The 10,666-nt window shown below is 50.1% G+C and overlaps 1 long non-coding RNA gene across 1 annotated transcript; it reads right to left on the reverse strand.

Moving 5' to 3' along the window:
* Positions 1–1,398: 1,398 nt before the first annotated feature.
* On the reverse strand, positions 1,399–9,742 carry LOC114003811. Its single transcript, XR_005563917.1, has 5 exons — positions 8,834–9,742; positions 5,114–8,268; positions 3,453–3,547; positions 2,716–2,899; positions 1,399–1,697 (listed from the first exon to the last, which is right to left on the reverse strand). It is a non-coding gene; the product is annotated as an uncharacterized LOC114003811 (long non-coding RNA).
* Positions 9,743–10,666: the final 924 nt, after the last annotated feature.

Genomic DNA, 10,666 nt, shown 5'->3' on the forward strand with positions numbered 1-10,666 from the left:
GAGGACAGGCTTCCCCCTTTTCCACCTTTGAAGAGCCCCTCGGTGCATTGCAATGGGCTTTGTGGAACCAGCTCTGCTCAGGTTTCAGAAGGAAACAGGACTTAGGTGATTATAATGTGCCTGTGAGGGAATGACGGGCCCTGTTTGTACCTGGTGTTGCTGAGATGGGAGGAAATCAGCCTTGCTGTCCAAAAAAAGCTGGATTGAGGAGGAGGGGTTGAGACAAAAACTCACCTCCCTGTGCAGGAGGAAAATGGTAGCAGAGCAGGGAAAATGGGTTAAACTCAGGGCCTGCATTAGTGGTTTATTCCATCTAAATTAGCAACAGGGTTTTCCTTGAACCCTGATTTTGTGAGGCAATATTCTGTGGTAATATCCCATGGATGAGGGAATGTTCTCCTGACAGCCCCATCCCCATGGAATTACTGAATTCCGGTGCCAAGTTCAACCAAATGGACAACAGATAGAAATCCTAAAGTTAACACACCCCTATAAAGGTTGTTACAAAAGATTTGTGCGTGTGTGAGAGAGAAACCACAACCAGAAAGCTTCAAATCCAGGAAGGGACAAAAATTCCCAAACCATGGAAAAGTCTTGGTAGCATTCATACCTATGAGATACTAGAAAGTCCACACAGGGGAAAACACCCAAAAAGAAGACTCTGGGTGGCTGACCAGGCAAGAATTGCTCTGGGTGAGGTATTAATCATGTCTTTTTCCCCACCACTTTTCTGGTGTATAAAAAGGGGTGAAATCCTGCTATAGCCACAGTTTAGTTTGGTTTAAAGGTCCATCAGCCCTGAGGCACAAATCCATTGGAAACCAGGCTCCATCATTCCAGCACTAAGAGGACTGAGGTGGTTCCTTTACTCTTTTCCTTTGTAATTTCTTCCCTTCCCCAAGACCACATGAAGCAGAATCAGGATGCTGTGAGAAAGAGGGTTCTCAGGGTAGTTCAGGCCCTCTAAAAAGCTCCTTTTTTTGGTTTTTCAGGGGGACAAGAGCCAGGCCAGGGCAGGAGCACCCCGAGGAGCCACCAGTGCTGATTCCCTGTGGGCTGTGGGGAGCAGTGGAGATGCTCCTACCCCGGCACAGCAGCGGCCGAGGGCTCTGGATTTAAGAACCAGACGAGTATGAACTACATTGGAATTCCTTCAAAAATCTGCTATCACTCCCCTCCCCACAGCAAGCTGAATAAACCCCCTTCGTATTTCAGGCTCCGAGCGTGGCCCTGAAATATTATCAGTGCTCTTTGACACTCTACCTGCCCCTCATCCCACCTGGCTCCCCACAGAGCGCATTTCCGCTGCTTTCAGGGGAAAAAAAAAAATCAGATTCCTTCAAAGCCTGACACTCCTCGAGCACGAGGGTGATCAAGTCTCCTCCATTGTATATTCGGTATTTTAACAGGGTTTTCTTTCAGCCCTTTAATGAGTTTTTATTCCCTTTTGTGTATCAGACGCTTCACTCCTGACCGACAGTTTTACTCACCCCGCGTGGCGTAATATGAACAGGCAGGACAACCTTTTATTCCTGTGGCAAGGTTTGCTCTGCCAACATTCTTCTCCTCCTGCAGTTGGGGGGATGTGTTTTGACCCTTTCCTCACCCACCTTCCAGCCTCGGAGCGAGGACGTTCCCGCTGGAGCTGAGGCAGGAACAACCCGGCCGTGCTGCCCGTGCTCTCAGATCTCACAGCCCTGCATCGAGGAAAGGGGAAGGAAAACAATCAAAAGAAAAGCAAATGTGGGGTTTGGCTCGTCTGAACAGCCAAGTTTTGTTACTTCAGCCTCAGCCCAGGCTTGGAGGAAATTCTGTTACAGTCTGCAGGGGGTGGGTCAGGCTGGGATTGTCCTCACACCTCTGGGGAGCTGCATTTATAGAATCATGGAATCACATGGGTTGGAAAGGACCTTAAAGCTCATCCAGTCTCCCCCCTGCCATGGGCAGGGACACCTCCCACTAGCCCAGGTTGCTCCAAGCCCAGTCCAACCTGGCCTTGGACACTTGCAGGGATGGGGCAGCCACAGCTTCTCTGGGCAACCTGTGCCAGGGCCTCCCCACCCTCCCAGGGAAGGATTCCTTCTCAATATCCCATCTAAACCTCCTCTCTGTCACTTTGAGCCCATTCCCCCTTATCCTGTCACTACATATGTTACTTCTAACACATCCCAAGCTGAGCATGGAGAGAGAGCAAGTCTCATCCTGGATGCAGGAGGTGCCCAACCTCGTGGTGATGCTGCCAGGCTGGTGGGAAAAATCCATGCCTGAACTGCTGGGGGACAAGGCCATTCCCACTAATCCTGGCCTGAGCAGGAGATGCCCAGATCCCATTTTTTAGCCACAGAGATGGCAGCAGTCACTGACCCCACAGAGGAGGGTTGTTGCAGGACACCTGGCTGGAATTCCAAAGGATTACACCCCCCAGGTTGGGGGCTGCACAAATAAATAGGTGCCAGTCCTGCCCCCCAAATCCTGCTGGACAAAAGGACACAGTGGGTGACATTGGATGGGTGACGTGGGAAGGAGAAGGAAAAAGGCAGAGGCACCCAAGGAATTGAGAACCCACATGGGCAGACAGCACCTGCTCCCAGTGATCTCGGGCTATTGGGGTTCTCCAGCACAGGGACTCGTGGAAAAATTTTAGAAAGGTGAATTCTGGGGTAAAAAAGACCGATGTGCAAACCTCTGAACCCTTTTTTTTTGGATGTTTTTTACCTGCTTTTGGGAACAGGGAACTCTGTAGGCTCCTCCTGTGTCTGCAGGCAGAGCACTTTCAGGCCTGTCTTGTCCTTAATTACTCAAATCCAACGGAGTCGTATGATTGGAAATCATCTGCCATGAAAGGTCACACATTCCACGGGGTCTTGGTTTTTTGATGTTGCACGAGGCTGGGGCTCATCTGCTGAGAATTAGGAGGTTATTATTCTGCGGAAGCTGATCCAAATTGCCTCTTATCCATAGGCAGAAAATTAAAGGAATATTTAAGCCCATTCCACAGATTACAAACTTGGTGGCATAGCTCTGCAACCAGTAGTATTAGGATCGTGCATTTGATAGTTGCCAATAATTCAAGTCAACTGTTTAACATCTGGCATTACTATATAATGTCTGGCTGAAGCTGTAACCTTTTTTCCCCTCCCCTGCTTTTAGAAAAAGCCTTTTCTGCTTTGAGAGAATTTTGATTACTAAAGCCCTTCCTGGGACAGATTTATCCTGTGATTTAACATTTTGTGATGGAGTCTCCTTTTGAATCAGTTGAATAATTGGCAGTGACTTTGGTATTAAACTGATTCATGATGTACATCCAGGCCCTTCAATAATTTAACATTATTGTCTTTATAATCGAAGCCCCTTTTTTGACCATTAAAAAGTATTGGAAACAGTCTGGTGATCTGCTTGGATTAAAAATAAAGTGCAGAGGATTGGGAATGATTAGGGATGGTCAACCTTACCTTGGGGTCAGGCTGAGAGGCACTTTGTGGCTCTGTGCAGCTCCAAGATGGGCTGAGGTGTCCAAAGTTTGAACCTGGTCTGGTGGAAGGTGTCCCTGCCCATGGAACAGGATGATCTTTAAAGTCCTTTCCAACCCAACCCATTCCATGATTCTCTGATGAAATAGGTTCACTCTCTGCTTTTTGGAAAGCTCCTAACTGTGATCACTAAATTTGGGCAAGAAACTTGGAGAGGAGGGGAGAGGAGATCAACCACTCTCGTCACCATGGAGGATCTTTGGGGGAAAAATAAATGTAAATGGGCCAAGTCTTGTCTCTTTGAAATCCCCCAGTGAGCTGCTCCTGGTGGGAGCCATCCCAGGAGTGCTGCTGCCACCCAGGAGAGGAAGGCTGGGCCCTGCAGAGCCTCGGCACATGGAATTAAAAGCTGTCCTTTCACACTCCACTCTTCCCGGCCCTTGGCAGGGCTCTGATCTAACAGGTTTTGCATAGCTGCTAGACATCTTCCTAATAGTATCCCCTGGGAATTCTAAATTTCACTCACAGCCTCTAAATTTTCATTAAGAGCAGTCACACACGGAGAATGATGGATTAGATTTTATTGTTGGAAAATCTCCAGATGAAATTAAAGTGCTTCTTTCTTTTCTGAAACCTTTACCTTTCCCCTGCGGTGCCCTATAAATAAGGTATCAAATAATGTTTATCCTTTTGAATTCTGCAATCTTACATGTTTCATGCTTACTCCTGACCACTTTCCTGCCTCTGAAGAGATGTCACTCTTCAGTTAAATCCTGGGAACAGACACTCTACCTCGTGGATTTTATTCCAAAGCAGCCTGACTGTGTCCCAGCAGCTTTTAGGAGCCTTCACTTAAGCCCAGGTACGTATTTATAAATACAGTGTTGTCTCCTTCCCTTTCCTGGAAGTCTTGCTTTCATTTCCTTCCTCCTTCCACCGAATTCCCCATGTCCTTTCTTTTATCCCTACTTCTCCATCCTCTCTGTGTACATCTAATCTGTCCAGCTTGCAGACAGATGAGACACCACTTTGGGATCATGAGGCCCGGGGCTGAGGCACTTTCCAACCCCTGATAAGTGGTATCCGCTCCCACTGCCCCTGGCCAGCAGATTTTTATAGCAGATGTTGTTTCTTCCACAGTGAAAACGAAAAAAAAAAAACAAAAAACCAACCTATTATTTTAAGACTTTGGGGTCTTAAACAGTTTTAGATGCTTTTAGTCTTCACTTGAAAAAGCAAGAGCCCTGCAGGCAGTCGGTAGGAAGTGCTGGAGAGCGGGTAATGCTGGCATGATTCATACTGGTGTCAGCTCGTTTAAATGAAATTCCACGGGGATTTACCCAGCAAAGGCTCTGAACAAGTTTTAGACAGCATCTCCCACCCCCACAGCTCTCACTTCACAGCATCTTAAATTAATACAGAGCACAAAGGCCAGGGCTGTACCAAGACAAAAGGTTGGCCGAGACTGGGGAGCTTTCTGGCTCCCCAGTGGAGGGAAGGGTCCCTGATTCCTGCAAGCAGGACAAGGGATCCAAAGAGAGAGGAAAGCAGTTTTTCTGCTGATTTAACACATCATTGTTGACGGGGGTCCCCGTGTCTTGAACTGGAGTTGGGGTCCCAGCCCTGGGGGTTTTGTGACTTACCAGAGCTGACCCCAAATGATGTCCCTTGTCCTGGGCAGGGCACAGCCAGCAGGGATTCCCCCATGCCAGGAGGCTCCAGCTGCCCCACTGGGTTGCTCCTGGAGCTTGTGCAAACCTGCAGGGTCACAGAATCCCAGAATAATAGGATAGTGCATTCCCAGGCTGGCCAGAGCCTCGGAGCAGGGTCAAATCTCCCTTTCCAGCCCCCCAGGACCTCTCCTGCTGCTGTTTCCCCACGGCACAGGCTGTTCTGCTGGGCTGATGGCTCATTCCCACCACTTCAGTACATTTTCCTCCTGATTTACCCTACTTGGATAGGGAGAAAATCCTACTCCCTAATACCACCACAGAGCCAAGCCAGATCCTTGTCTCAAAGTTCCTCCAACCCACAGAGACCATCCAGAGCTCAGCTTCCCTGATATTTTTCCTCTCTGCATAAAGAAGGTGAAAGGATTTCCAAGAGGAACAACTTGCCCTTCTTCTTCTTACAATGCCTCTCCCCAGGAGCATGCAAGGGAATTACCAGCACAGGCGATTTCGGTTGTCAAACTCATTAAAATCTTAACAATTTGACTAATTTGCACCAGCTGGGCACCAGACCCTTGGTTTCCTCCCCAGTTTTGATTATCCACCACTGACCTAAGGGCTGGTTCCTAGAGCAAGGAGCCCAGGCTGAGCCCTCCAGCCCCCATGGCCGTTGTCTCTGTGTTTTCCTTTGTAAAAAAGAATTCTCAGAACCCTTTTTTGCACCAGTGGAAAAATCCTCCACAAACAGAGCAGGACCCAGGTCTCATCCTCTGCTGCATTTTAATGCCATCCCAAAGGAAGCAGAGCAAGGAAGGAAAACTCCCTGAACTCCCTGGTGGTTTTCTGGCTTTGTCTGTGCCACGTTTTGCTGCGGCTTCCCGGGGACAAGGCCTCTGAGAGGCAGAGGTGAGCCCAGAAGGAGGGAAAGCTGGAGAGAGAGAGGAACCCTGGAAATTTGGGAGCAGCGAGGAGGGAGAGGTGCCAGAGGTGAGGGAAATCTGCCCCAAAACTAGCATGAGCACAGCCTTTGCCCTCCCTGCCCAGGAGTCACGACGGCCACGCCGGGACGGGCGCCAGGGTTGTTGTTGGGCAAGGCTTGTGCAAGCTCTAAGCAGAGTCTCAGAGAAAAGGAAATGAGGGGGAGAGATGGAGGTTTCTTTTTAACAGGGATGTTGGAAACACGTGGGAGTCATGAGGGAGGAGCTGGAGCACCTACTCCGAGCGTGAACACCTCTGGACTGGGCAGACTGGGAATTGCAGGATCACAGAGTTGGATCACTGAGTCCAGCTCCTGGCCTTGCACAGGACCATCCCAAGGGTCACACCGTGGGCCCCAGAGTACTGTCCAAATGCTTCTTGAACTCTGGCAGGCTTGGTGCCGTGGCCATGGACCAAACTCAGCTGTCCCCCAGTAGCTCCTGAGCTGTTGTGACAAATCCAGGGAACAGCTAAACCAGGCTCCCCACCAGACCTGTCCCCACGTCCCACTGCACACACTGGGTGCAGGATCACAAGGCCACAGTCCTAAACTGCAAATACAGTTCAGTGGAGCAGAGGAGGCTTCCTAAAAGGCCAATCCCCACATGCCTGCTGTGGGAGAGCAAGGGGCACAGGGAAGCACAGGACCTTTGACTCCCTTTTCATTTGGGAGGGAAGTGTTGATGTTTTAAATGCTGTGAAGGGGGGATAGTTGGCAGTGTCTTGGATTTGTGAAGTCACTGAAAAGCAAAAAAACCCCTTTTTTGATGCCAGTGGTAACAACTCAGTATTGGGTTAGAAGTGACTCAGGCGAGGACGCCGCGATGGCAGGACACGGAGCTGGGCACAGTTCCCACAGCCAGCACACTCCAGAGGGTGTTTCGCAAGGATCAGCTGGACACCATCCTATCCTTGTGCTGCTGGTGAAGTCATTGTGGCTTTGCACCCCCTCCTTTGTCCCTGTCCCAGGAGGATGGGGCAGAACAGCTGGAGATCTGCTCATCAGGCAAAAAATCGGCGTCTTCCCGCCTGCTGCCTCTCCGGCCTTGGAGGATCTGCTGCATCTCAGGCCTTGGAGGACAGGTTTGCTCTGCCTGGGCTGAGCTCTTCACCTCCTGCCTCGTGCCAAGTGCACACAGAGCTGAGCAGAGGAGCTGAGTCAGAGCAGTTTCTCCCTGGAGGATTTTGCTCATGGATGAACATGTGTGAGAAGGTTCTTCTGGTGTAGAAACACCAGATGTGTGCTGAGAAGGGGGGATGGCTTAGGATAAGAAGGAAGCACTTTCTTTTTACCACCTGGTTGTCCCTGGTGTTTTCCATCTATTAGGCACATCACCTCTGAAAAAGAGGTGCTTCTCCCAGGAAATCATTACTGGAGCCCTCATGGACACCTCTGCACCCACACGGCCCTGCACATCAAACTGCCCCATGCACAGCCTCAGTTACTCTGGAACCACCCCGTGCTTATGGAAGGAGACCCAAATCCAACAGTTTTGGGGACTCTGTCCACTGATCCTACAGCTGGGCCCTCAGGATGGCAGCTGAGCACAGTGGACATTCACTGACATCAATAAAGTGTCTCCACTGTTGACTCCGTCGTTGCAGTCCTGGATCCAACAGCCCCAGGCACCCCATGGGCCCCATCCATCATCAGCTTAAGCCTATCCACCCACCACCACGGCCAGGAGACACTGGGAAAACACCATCATCCACTGGGAGGTGCTGGGAGCTGCAGGAGCCTGCTGGTCCCTTCTGGGAGCAGGATGGGCACCAAAACTCCCAAGAAGTTCAAACCTTGGGGATTATGTCAAACCTGTAGTTTTGACAGAACACCCTGATTTTCTCTTTCTCTGGCAAACTCTGATCTCAGGCACACTCAGATAAACCTCAAGACATTGCACTGGAAGAAACAGGCTCAGAGGGCACGTGTGGCCTTATCTCCTCCACACATTCCGTGGAATAAATCTGTTCCAAAGGTACTTTACATAAACACGCTGAAGGACAGACCCGGGCTCACCTCGAGGGAGTTTCTCTTATCAGTGAGTCTACAGGAGGCTTTTAAGTGACTCATGTCTCAGGAAAAGGCTCTGAGAGTGGAAACCCCAGGATGCTCTTCCACCAAACCATCCCTCCTCCTGTGCTCAGTTTTCCTGTTCATAAAAGCAAAGTGATTAATACAAAGTGATTTTACAAGGCTCGGGGAACGATCTGTTATTTACTGAGATGGGGAAGTTTAACTTGGAGAACACTGTGAGCACAAAGCTGCAAAGCTTTAAGACCATTTTTATCAAACTGAAAATAAATTGCAGTGATAAGGAAGTTTTCTTTAGGAAAACCCACCAAATTGAAGTTATTCCCAGGTTATTAGCTGGAGTAGAGATGTTGTTTTAGCATGGAGACGTGGGTGAACAAAAACCAAAACTCAACCACGGATCCATATATCAGTAAGAACAAAGATATTTGCTGAGGAACCCAGTGTGGAATTTTAGAAAGAAACTTTGGAGGAAAACCATCCCAAAAATGTACTTCTAATTTTTTTTTTTCCCTTCATCAAAAATAAGGTTCTGATTTTTTTACCAACAACAATAACGTTCAAAAAGAACTGGATTAACTCGAAAGCCCCTTCACTTTCACTCCATTTCTTTTGCCCCTCCACAGGGAAATCCTCAATGCACAGCTCCCAAATGTTAATGAACAACAGCCCTTTCTTGGTACCTTTTAGGGCCTGATTCACCGGGATCATCCATAAATATTCCTTTAAAAACCTTCCTGAGGAGCTCCCGGGGGCCGTGCGAGCAGCCGATGGCCGGAAATGTTGGTTATTCCTCCCTCTCCTCCTTGGAACACTGGTAGCCAGCCTGGAAAAGACCAGATGCGTTAAATGGTGGGAGATTTACAGCCCCCCCCCCTCACCTGGGAGCCATAAACCGACAATTTGTTCCCTTTCAAAGGCAGCCCCTGCCCGGTGCGGGACCTTTCAGCACGGTTTAGAAAGCTGGGCTTAAAAAGCCCAGGATCTTTGAGGAGAACATGGACACAAAGTTCATTTTTCAAGCACTGCAACGCCTCAAAGGTGAAGATCAGGGAAGGAAGGCACGATGGGGCGCTTGCAGAAGCCCCTCGCTGCCCAAATCCTGCCCTGGGCTTGCTCCTGTCTCTCCCTGGCATGGAGATATCCCATACAGGGAATATTTAATGTGACAGGGCTGGGAGGGGCTGGGAGCCCCCCTGACACACAAGGTCTGCTCCCAGATGGGAACTTCAGGTGGCCACTGATGGACTTGTTCCCGACCTCCAGTGGGCACTGGGAGGATAAAACTCCACCCGGGGCCGAGAGCTGGTGTCACAACACTGCGGTGCCAGTGCAGCCTGTCAGAACCTGGCCTTGGCAGAGGGGTTTGTGCAAACACCTGAGGACCAAAATCACCGTCTGCCTCTTGTTCTTGACCTCCTCCCCCATCACTTCCATATCCCAAGGTCAGGTAGCTGGGATGCAACACCTCTTCCACATCACCAGCCACGGGGCAAAAGGAGATTTTGGCATTTGGCTCAGGTGGTTTAGAATCATGGAATCATGGAATAGTTTGGGTTGGAAGGGACCTTAAAGTTCCAGCCCCTGCCATGGACAGGGACACCTTCCACTAGCCCAGGTTGCTCCAAGCCCTGTCCAACCTGGCCTTGGACACTCCCAGGGATGGGGCAGCCACAGCTTCTCTGGGCAACCTGTGCCAGGGCCTCCCCACCCTCACAGGGAAGAATTTTTCCCATATGTCCAACCTTAATTTTCCCTCTTTCAGTGGGAACCCATTTCCCCTTGTCCTGTCACCACAGTTCCTGCTGAAGGATCCCTCTCTGGCTTCTCTGTGGGCCCCTTCAGGTCCTGGAAGGTGCTGTGAGGTCTCCACACAACCTTCTCTTCTCCAGGCTGAACAGCCCCATCTCTCTCAGCTTGTCCCCATACAGGAGTTTCTTCACCTCCACAGAGCCCACGAGGGCTTCATTTCAGCCTCAGATTCCAAGTGACCTCACACTGAAGGCCTGGATCACCCCCCCCCCAGCACAGCCCCGTGACCTCCACAGTGTCTCCTTGGCTCCAGTGGCTGAGCTGGATCCTGCTCTGGCATCCCAGCCCTGGAAACCAAGCGGGGAGCGCAGCAACATTCCCACGTCACGGCTGAACGAGAGCAGAGTCCTGCATTTATTGCTTAAGTAGTTGGAAGTGATTGTAATGCAGCCAGATTTATTTCTTATATCCAGTGGTGGACTTATTAAACTTCCAGAGGAGCTCTTTAAGCTGTCAGTGGGGCTTTAATTGCTGACTAGAACTACCTGCTTCTAAAAGGCTGCCGTGGAACAGCCCTCCTTCCACCCACCGTCCTCTTCTGCTCAGCAGAAGATCCCCCAAAGCACAAAGGGTTAAAGCTTTGGGCTGCCCAGCCCAGCCCAGTATCCCCCCTCCTCCCCCAATTTGGAAAAAGTAGAATGGAAAGGATTAGAGGGGAGAGATTTATGGGCCAGCCCATCATGGAGCCTCAGTCGCACTTTGGT

This window comes from Pipra filicauda, unplaced genomic scaffold, assembly GCF_003945595.2.
Source record: "Pipra filicauda isolate LSUMZ 115617 unplaced genomic scaffold, ASM394559v2 scaffold266_size1643727_pilon, whole genome shotgun sequence".
NCBI classification, from domain to species: domain Eukaryota; kingdom Metazoa; phylum Chordata; class Aves; order Passeriformes; family Pipridae; genus Pipra; species Pipra filicauda.